The sequence below is a fragment of the Eptatretus burgeri genome, chromosome 6 (genome assembly GCF_056783735.1).
Source record: "Eptatretus burgeri isolate ZD-2024b chromosome 6, Ebu_testis_v1, whole genome shotgun sequence".
Lineage (NCBI taxonomy): Eukaryota > Metazoa > Chordata > Myxini > Myxiniformes > Myxinidae > Eptatretus > Eptatretus burgeri.
Genome location: NC_140966.1, coordinates 13,890,155 through 13,900,376, shown reverse-complemented (window position 1 = coordinate 13,900,376; position 10,222 = coordinate 13,890,155). Strand labels below are relative to the sequence as shown.

The following is a 10,222-nucleotide window of genomic DNA, read 5'->3' as shown; positions in this document are numbered from 1 at the left end:
TGTCTCAACTATTATCTCCGTCTCTTCCCTTGTTATCTCCCTCGTGCACGTCTCCGTCACCCCAATTAGTTTTTCCCTCTCGGTTACCGTCACTCTTCTCGCCACGACCCTCGCCCAACACGTCTCCCGAATTACTTTGTCACCCGCCTCCACCACGGGCCCGACAGCCGTTGCACTCCCTCCCAGCTCGTTCGCTCCCACACGTGGAGTCGCCATTTTAAGCTCCCCGGTTACTGCCTTCATGCCCGCCTGCAGACTTCGGCCCATGCTCTGCGTCTCACCCCGCAGCTCTTTCATTTCTTCCTTCATGTTTGTTTCCATTTCGTTCATTTGCTGTGTATTCGCATCCATTTTCGTTTTCACTTCGTTCATTTGCTTGTTCATGCCTTTTATTTCGTTTTTCATTTCATTTGTGTTTGTATCCATCCTCGCTGTCATTGCCGCCAGCATGGCGCATAGCTGGGCCATGTCGGGTGCGCTTGGGTGAGCCGATTCGGCAAGGATCGGGGGGGGGGGGTTGGTGGAGAGGGGGAGGGGAGGTGTCATACACCGTGGCCGCCGCCGCACCTATTTCGGGCTCTGGGTTCAGTTGGGCGAGTTCGTGTTCCTGCACAACCAACATTTCCTGCACGGGGATTTCATCCTGGACCATGGATTCTACACATTCTAAATCCATTTCTAATACCCCCGGCTCCCTCTCGCCTTGAGACGCCATCTTATTTCTCGTAAAGGGTTAATTTGAATCGCTCGTAATTTGGAGGGAATCGGGGGTCGCTCCTCTCACCCCTGGACCGATTCCCGTGAATTTAGCTGGAGACAGGAGAGCCCGTTGTCCCGCTCTCCGACACCAGTGCCGCGAGGAGGGGGATGCGTTTGTGTCCCACTCCTGACAACAGTGTTGCGGATTCGCGCCCGCCGACGTGCGAGCGGCCACGTAACTCGAATCGCGGCACGTCGCCCACCGGACGGACAATCCCGTCGTGACCCTCTTGGACTAACGCCGGGAACTAGTCACGGGTGGGCCTTTCGGCCTCACCACGATCGTGCCAATCGGCCCCCCGCGTGGGATAGGGTTGCTCGCCAAATTCGACCTACCTAAGTACCCACACGGAGGGTAGACCGGGAGATCGCACCTCGCCGCAGGTCGACTTCGGACACGGGCCACTTTAAGCGACCCGTTCCGTACTATCGGGATAACCGAGCGGTGTTATCGTCAACCTCGACGGTTCGATTAATTATTGGGCATATTTAGCCCACGACCAACCCTTTACGTGAAGTAAGATGGAGATTCAATAAAAGAAAAGACGAAGCGAAACGGGAAAAACAGTTCAACATAAAGCACATTTATTCCGCGGCAAACGGAAAGCACACATATACAATTATACACCAAAAGCAAATGTAAAAGTAGAAGAAGCACAACAATTCTGCACAAAAAGCAAATGTAACAATGCAGATCTACTACCGACTACCGAGCACACGGCAACACTTATACAGTTTTACTTCACAGATGGCGCCGACAACACATATACTCAAAGCAAAAGAAAAAGGGACCACCCTCAACGATGAGGGGGGGAGCAGACGGGCCTGGGGCCGAGACCGCGTCGAGCCTACCCGTCTGGTGATGAGCCGCAAAATGGCGGTGGCGTCCCAACTCCGCGGGCCTCGCTGGCACTGCCTGGAATGAGGTGGGAACGGGGCCCCCTTCTCACACTATCTCAGCGCGGGGGGAAACAGGAGGGGGTTGTTGATGCTCGGGGGAATGAGGATATCTCTCTGGCTTGGGTCCCGCGACGAGCGACTCCACCGCGACCTCGGTCACGTTACCGGCCTCCCCTCTCCGCAGCTCCCCGACTCTGACACGAGCGCCCTCTCGACTGCCTTCGCCGCCGCCACAACTCTCCAACTCTCCCACTCTCCACTCTTCTCAACTCCGTCCAACTGCTTTCCTCTTCTCAGAAACTCTCAACTCTTTCCAACTCAACTGCCTTTTCGGCGAGCGAACGCGGCCCTTTATAGCCCCCGGGGCTTCGCTCCTTCACCTTCCCCCTTCACCTCTGGCTGGCTCCCCATTGGACAGAGGAAAAGTGGGCGTGAATGATTCTTGATCCGATTTCTCGGAAAGACTGGTGTTTTTGCACCCGCTGCTCGGTGCGCGCCCTGTACGAGTCCAGGATCGGTGCCCACAAGCGGCGCGGGAATGGCGGTGATGCGATGGTTGCGAGAGCGAGATGTGACGGCAAGGGTCGTGGCTGTTGTGAAGCGGCGTTGCGGTTGGTGGTTGTTGTGTGATGGCTGTTGAGACATGGTTGGTGGTGGTTGTGGTGGTAGTAATGGCGGCTGGTCCAAAATAAAGACAGTAAAAGAAAAACGGCTATCTAAAAGGGTCGCAGCCCGAATGAATGACATTTATTCCCTCTAAACAATGGGTTTGGGCCTAACTACACATATACTTACAGAGATATCTCTGCCCTAGGATGCCCAATGCTGATATCCCACACCACACAGTAACCCCTGGTAAGTTTAAATGGTGTTCCATAGTAACATGCGGATTTTCAGGAACCCAATAGGTGCAATTGTGTCGGTTAATTGAGCCATTTAACTTGAAGCTGGCCTCATCGCTCCAAACAATTTTGGATGGAAATGCTGCATCTTCTTCGCATTTGCCCAGGTACCACTCACAAAATTCAGCTCTCCGGTCAGGATCGTCTTCATTTAGAGCGTGGATTAATTTTGGAATGTAACTTTTCCAATTAATTCGCTTCAAAATGCGATGGGCGCTTGATTTTGGCATTCCTGTCTCACGAGCCATTTGTCGTACAGATTTCCGGGGGGATTGGTGGAGGGTTTCCAGCAATTGATTTTCCTTTGTGGGGGTGGTTGATGACCGCGGTCTTCCTGAACGCTCCTTATGGACGTCATGCACAGTTCCATCTGTTTCAAACTTATCTCAGATGCGCGCAATCGTGCGTAGCGTTGGTGGACCTTTGTGAAAATGTCTTCTAAATTGTCTTTGCACTTCCATGATGTTTTCGTGCTTCCAGTTGCACTTTTTGATAAATTTCCTTTCTTCAAAACCTAGTCGTACTTCTGCCATTATTATGGTCAATTTGATCTGAAAATAAAGGAAAAATTCAATGAGTTACTGTATGAAGAGCCAAAATGTGAGTACATTTTTTGGGACACCCTGTATATATACAATATATATATATATATATATATATATATATATATATATATATATATATATATATATACACGAAACGTACCAGTGTAGATAATTATGATTGGGGGTTGGTGGAAGGGTGTTGGAATGGGACTTTGTAACTACAGTACAGTGCATTTCTCGATGTTTTGGGTCTCATGGTCACTTGACAGTTGCAATTCCACGGGGTTTCCGTAAATCTCACGGGATTGCGAGTTGGACAGGCGACCGTGACAGCCATTTTAAAATCGCTTGATGGTGCCCAAGCCTTTGTAGCTACGTGAAAGGTAATATGAAATGATCCTGACCCGTTTCCTTCGTGGACGTGGGGAAGTTTAGGTTTAGGCCCCACCCAAAAAAATAGACTGGCAACTCTGGGTCCCCTGCCAGTGTGTGTGCACGTGAAAGTTGCTGTCATTGGCTGCGATTTCCACACGTGGCTGGGTTTTAGGAGATGAAACGGAGACTAACCAGGTCTCAAAGTATCCATGTGTATGTGTCCGTGTGTGTCAATGTGTCTTTGTATGGTGGGGGTGTTGTGACACAATCACCCTATGGGTAATGTGTTGTTGCCATTCAATGAAACAGCACCATCACTGCAGCACAGCCACATCGGTTCCTTTTCTCTCCCCTCTCTCCTCCAGCCTCTTCCTCGCCCTGCCTCCAATCACATGTGTAATGGGTGTGCCTTACACGCCTAAATCCTACATTTTCCACCTACATCTGCATCAACATTTTTTTTGTGGTTGTGCTGCTAATGTTCCCATCTGAATCTCGTGATGTGAGGAAACCGGGTTGAAATCCCATTTACCAACCATGTGCGCTTTTTCTATTGTCTACTAGTCTCCTGGTAATGATAATGTAAAATTACATTGACGTTTCCAATATCTTTGTGTGCCATGTGATGTAAATGCACAAGCTCCCAGATAAAATGATGTGGGGAAGTTTTTTCTTGTTTTAACCAGGATGGGCAGCAACAGGAGTTGGAAGCATAGCTTGAGTGAAAAGGAGGAGGCTTTGGACAAGTGAGGCAGAGCCGGGTATATGTCACCCAGGGGAGTTGTCAATGACAGTGTATAAAATGCTCTTCCTGTGAGAGTGCTTGTGTCAGTGACAGTCGATGGGTTTAAATATGATTGAATAGGTACCGAGCATAGAGAGAGAGAGAGAGAGAGAGAGAGAGAGAGAGAGAGAGAGAGAGAGAGAGAGAGAGAGAGAGAGAGAGAGAGAGATAGAGATAGAGATAGAGATAGAGATAGAGATAGAGATAGAGACAGAGACAGAGACAGAGACAGAGACAGAGAGAGACAGAGAGACAGACAGAGACAGAGACAGAGACAGAGACAGAGACAGAGAGAGAGATATATATATATATATATATATATATATATATATATATATATATATATATATATATATATATATATATGCAGAAATGGTGGGTTGATTCAGGGTTGGATATGTGTGATTGCCAGGCGTTGTGTAACGGAAGTTGGCGTTAAAGTGTTGTTTGATATTCTGAGATGCTTTGATTCACATGTGCTACTTGTGAAAAGTGTTGCCTGTGTTAACTGAACCCACACCCAACTGCTCCCACCACCTCTTCATAAAGAAAACCTGTCTCTCTTTGCTGATGAAGGCAGTGTCTTGTCTGTTACCTCCTCCATCTTCCCATCCCAACAGTCTCATCCTTACTTCCCCACTTTCTTACTTAATTTCCATATAGCCACCATTCCCCTCTAACATGACACATCCATGTTAGAAAGCACTGCTTGAGTATCAAAAGTGCTAGGAGGGCAGCTTGGCACAGGGGATATTGGTTTTGATGCAATATGCTCTGAGTTATCATTTGTGACAATGCAGTGTAATTAAAATTTAAAAAAAAAAATTTCATTCTCTTTTCAGGTCTCATTTTGCATACCATCTCCAATTTTCCCATCTGCCTTTCACTTCTGAAATTTTCATTTATTTCTTTGGTCAAACAACTCATCGTCTTCTTGGAGACGTGCTTGCCAACAGCTGTTTTGTTCACACTACCTGGTTTGATATCTAAGCCCCATATGTTGTTTGTTATCCTTATTGTTTTGTGGGCTTTCATTCTCTTACCTTTGTGATTTATTTCTGTATTTTGCACTTGTGATGCTTTCACCACCAGGAATGAATGGGGAAACATCATGACATTGTTATCCTGCAACAAAATACGAGACCTTTTTGTGGTTGCACTGCCAATGAATGAATGAATGAATGAATGAAAAGACAATGAATGTTAAAATGTGTCAGAGAAAAAGAAACAACAAGAAATGTATGTTTTTTTTTTCTTGGGGTAGCCACTGAATATATTGCACAACAGAGCCAATATGTATCGTACCTTCTGCTCTTAAGATAGGTTGAAAGAGAACTTGTACAATTGCTTGATTTGTCTGTTGGGATGACACCCACCCAATAATGACGACTCTCTATCCACCTCTATTTCCTCCAACAGACTACTACGACTACTATGTCGACTCAGGCCTAAAGGGCCAGCATCGGGCAACAGAGATTCACCTGTAATCACCCTGCCTCTCATTCAGTTCATCATCTATGGCAATTTCACCTGTCAATATACCAGCTGGCTACGTATTGGCCCAGCAAAAACCAGCCATGGAATTTCAGCAAAGGCCCTCTGCGAATAAGAGGGTTTGATCCAATTTGTAAACTTACCTTCCGAGATTTCTCCTCTTGGTTCATCCTCCCTCCAGGATCCAGGAAGACTTAACTTTTGTTCAAATCTCTCTTGTTCCTCTTCTGCCTCTATTGGCTCTTCTAATCACTTTATTGTCAAGGCCGACATGTGTCTGGCATTGTAAGATAGCAACCTCAACAACGTATTAGTAGGATGTGGCTGTTTGCAAACCCCAAATGGCAGGGATATCAATGTTCCCCAACTCACAACAAAAGGAGTGGATCACCATCTCCACATCACCTGATATTGATTCCATGTGAGAATACCTTCACAGTAGTCTACTTTCTCTCATGCACCGGTTTTCCCATCCCATACACGACTTTCCTTTCCATCCTCTCAATCAATACAATTGTCTTATACAATCAATACAACCAAACTTTTGTCAACAGTCAAAAGGAGGTTTACCACACCTATCTTCAGTTACAATATGAGTCACTCCCACTTATTGTAACACTACTGGATATAAATTTAGCACACTCTGTGTCATTCTCACCTGAGAAGGTCGAGAAAGATCTGTCCGACCTTGACCCTGCTTCAGCAACAGGACCAGATGGCATCAGTGCCCATGTTCTCAAATCCTGCTCTGCAGTTCGTTCTGCCCCTTTCCCTGTCCTCTTTAATCTGTCCTTCTTTGGCCACCTCCTATCAGCATGGAAGTCAGCAAACATCACTTCCTTCTACATGAAAGGTACAAAAACAGATCCTATCAATTAGAAGAAAAAAAACATATCCTATCAGTTACAACAAGAGCTTCCAATTACAGGTAAAGTCATGGAATTCATCATTGCTTCTCATGTCGAGTCTTCCCTGCCTTAAAACAACCTGATCTCTGACCATAAGTCTGGTTTCTGTCCTGGTTACTCAACTCTGGACAAGGTTCTGCTCCTCTCTCAGCAACGGTTGGAGGCAATCAATCTCAAACAAAATGTAATATAAGGACCATATCCCTGGACATATGATGGGCATTCGACACAGTCTGGCATCCTGCTTGCTTGCCAAGCTATCTACATGTGGCAGAGAAGTCCATCTCCATTACAGGATTTCTGACTTCCTCCACCTATGTAATCAACATGTTTCCATCAATGGAACCCTCTCCTCCCCTCTCACGGTGTTGGCTGAAGTTCCTGAAGACAGTGTTTTGGGCCCAATCTTGTTCCACAATTAGATAAATGACCTCTCCAATGATCTGAAAAACCATCTTTTCCTTTTTGCAGATGACTCCACATTATGTTGTATCACACGCCGTCCCTCTGCGAGGCAGACAGCAGGTGCATTTCTCTCTGGAACATCCTACAGTCTCACTCAATTACTTTGGAATGATCATCAAACGAACCGACCCATAAATTTCCATGGTAATCCAGTGAAAGAGGTTCAGTCTCTTGAACTTTTCGGCCTCATCATCAACCATGACTTCTCTTGGGTGAATCACATAGCAAAGCTGGCCTGCAAAGCCAGCTCCGCAGACTGGACATCCTCCATCAAATCAAGCCTTTACTTGGAAAATGTGGCCTGGTCTTCTCTGTTGCCACTAGCCTATTTGATCTCAATCCCCAATTGTTGGCAGGGGCCCTCTTTTATGCCAGTATGGCCAGAAGGGTGACGCTCCCCCTTTCCTCGAACCTCATTGTTCTCCTAAACTTTGCATCATCTCATCACTTAACCTATTGGAATGTCCAACAGATGGCGTACATGACCAAAAATCTGTTCCCAACCAGATGGCCTCAAAAACAATTATTGTTGCTGCGAGTCGAATGCATAACTGAAGGTGTAGGCATATCCCCCAAAGCAGGTAACCATTACAATCACAGCTGTGAAACAACATGTAACGCTTTGGCAGTAATTGCTTTCATTAAAGATCAGGTTCAGGACTTGTCCAGGCTGGTATTCAACAATGACTTTCCTCTTCAGGGTTGAAATGGAAGCCATTTGCATGAGAACCTTTTGAGATCACTCGACTTTGCAACGAGAGAACAATGAATGGATTTTTACTGCAACTTGGATCGTATATTTCAGTCAATGAATGGTAAGATTTAGATTAAATATATTTGAGGAAAGTTCAGGAAATGTTAAATTATATACAACAAACACAAATCAAGCTCAGGCTGAAGCGACAGCCGACAGGTATCCACAATCAGCTCTTAGCTGTCTAGCCTGGGTTTGAATCGTGACCCAGCTTCAGTGCCTTCACGAAGTATTCACACCCTTCTACTTTTGTCATATCTTGTTGTGTTACAGCCTGAATTTAAAATGAATTAAAAGTAATTTTTTTTGTCTCCACCTAAAATACCCCATAATGACAAAGTGAAAACATTTTTTTAAGAAATGTTTTTACAATTTAATTTAAAATGAAAAGCTGAAACATGTTGCATCAATGAGTATTGATGTCGATACTTTGGAGAAGCTCCTTTGGCAGTGATGACAGCTTCGAGTCTTCTTGGGTAGATCTGTATCAGCTTTGCACATCTGGATTTGGGGGTTTTCTCCCATTCTTCCTTGCAGATTTGCTCAAGCTCTGTCAAGTTGGATGGGGAGCGTCGGTGAACAGCGATCTTCAAGTATTTCCACAGATTCTCAATGGGATTCAAGTCTGGGATTTGGCTGGGCCACTCAAGGACTTTCATGTTGTTGTTCTGAAACCATTCCAGTGTTGCTTTGGCTGTATGCTTAGGGTCATTGTCCTGTTATAATGGAAATCTTCATCGCAGTCTGAGGTATTTTGAACTCTGAAGCAGGTTCTCCTCAAGGGTTTGCCTGTATTTGGTGCCATTAATTGTTTCCTCTATCCTTAGAAGTCTCCCAGTCCCTCCCACTAAAAAAAAACTCCAAAGCATGATGCTGCCACCACCATACTTCACGGCAGGGATGTTTTTGGATTAGTGATGAGCTGTGCTTGGTTTCCGGCATGCGAGCTGGATTAGTGATGAGCTGTGAAAAGAGTTCAATTTTCGTCTCATCAGACCACAGAATATTTTGCCTCGTGCTCTCAGTCTTTCACGTATGTCTTTACAAACTCCAGGTGTGCTGTCAATCCTGTCATGTGCCTTTTTCTCAGGAGTGGCTTCTGTCTGGCCACTCTCCCAGAAAGCATAGAATTTTTTAGTTCTGCAGAGACTGTTGTCCTTTCGGCAGGTTCTCCCATCTCAGCAAAGGAACTCTGTAGTTCTGTCAGAGTGGTCAATGGGTTCATGGTCACTTCCCTGACCAAGGTCCTTCTTGCCTGGTTGCTCAGTTTGGTTGGATAGCCAGCTCTAGGAAGAGTCTGAGTAGTTTCATATGCTTTCCATTTCCTAATGATAGAGCTCACTGTGCTCACTGTGCCTTCCCCAGATCTGTGCCTCAGTTCTATGGACAGTTCCTTGGACTTCACAGATGAGTTTCTGCTCTGACATGCAATGTCAACTGTGGGACCTTAAATAGAAAGGTGTGTTTCTTTAGAAATCATGTCCAATCAATTTAATTGGTCACACGTGGACTCCAATCAAGTTGTAGAGACATCTCAAGGATGATCAAAGGAAATTGGATGCGCCTGAGCTCAAGTTGGAGTGTCATAGCAAAGGGGTTGAATACTTATTAACATAAGACATTACAGCTTTTAATTAATTTGTAAAAATTTTCTCAAAAACATGTTTTCACTTTGTCATTATGTGGTATTTTGTGTAGATCAGTGAAAACAAATTTAAAATCTAATCCATATTAAATTTAGGCTGTGACAACAAAATGTGAAGAAGTCAAGGGGTGTGAATACTTTCTGAAGTCACTGTGGTATGTATTTTCATCTAGGTGTTTCACAGGCAGGGTGATTTGTGAATACGTTTTGCCACCACTTGTACCGATGTTCAACTCGCTGTCCCATCTGCTGGCATTAGCCGACATTAAAGATCCCACTGTGTCCTTTGCAAAGATCTACATAATGGCATGTTCGGCAAGCTCTCACCAGCACCCTCTTTCATGCCAAATTAATGCATTAACCAACATGGAGCGCCGAATCACTGCACAGACGCACTCCTCGCAAAACAACTAATGCAAACTCGCAACCATGTGCTGCGTGCACATGAAAGAAGTGGAATCAAATTCAACAAGAGCAAGAATTGCTTTGCAATACATGTTCCAATGAATGTTTGGGAGATAAAACATTTTTTTGCCTTTAACGCACGCTCAAGCCGATACCAGAATCAAAACGAAGAAGAAGAAACCCTATACCCGATGTGTTTGGTGTATTTAACAAAAGAAAAAAAAACAATTTTCATTTACTGATATACTTTGTCCACAAGAAACAAATAAAGACAACTGGGATAACA

The 10,222-nt window shown here is 45.1% G+C and overlaps 1 long non-coding RNA gene across 1 annotated transcript; it reads right to left on the bottom strand.

Annotated features, from left to right (window-relative positions):
• Positions 1-1,322: 1,322 nt before the first annotated feature.
• Positions 1,323-10,222, bottom strand: LOC147024325 (uncharacterized). The gene is made up of 3 exons (XR_015058961.1): positions 6,418-10,222; positions 5,309-5,390; positions 1,323-3,112 (listed from the first exon to the last, which is right to left on the bottom strand). It is a non-coding gene; the product is annotated as an uncharacterized LOC147024325 (long non-coding RNA).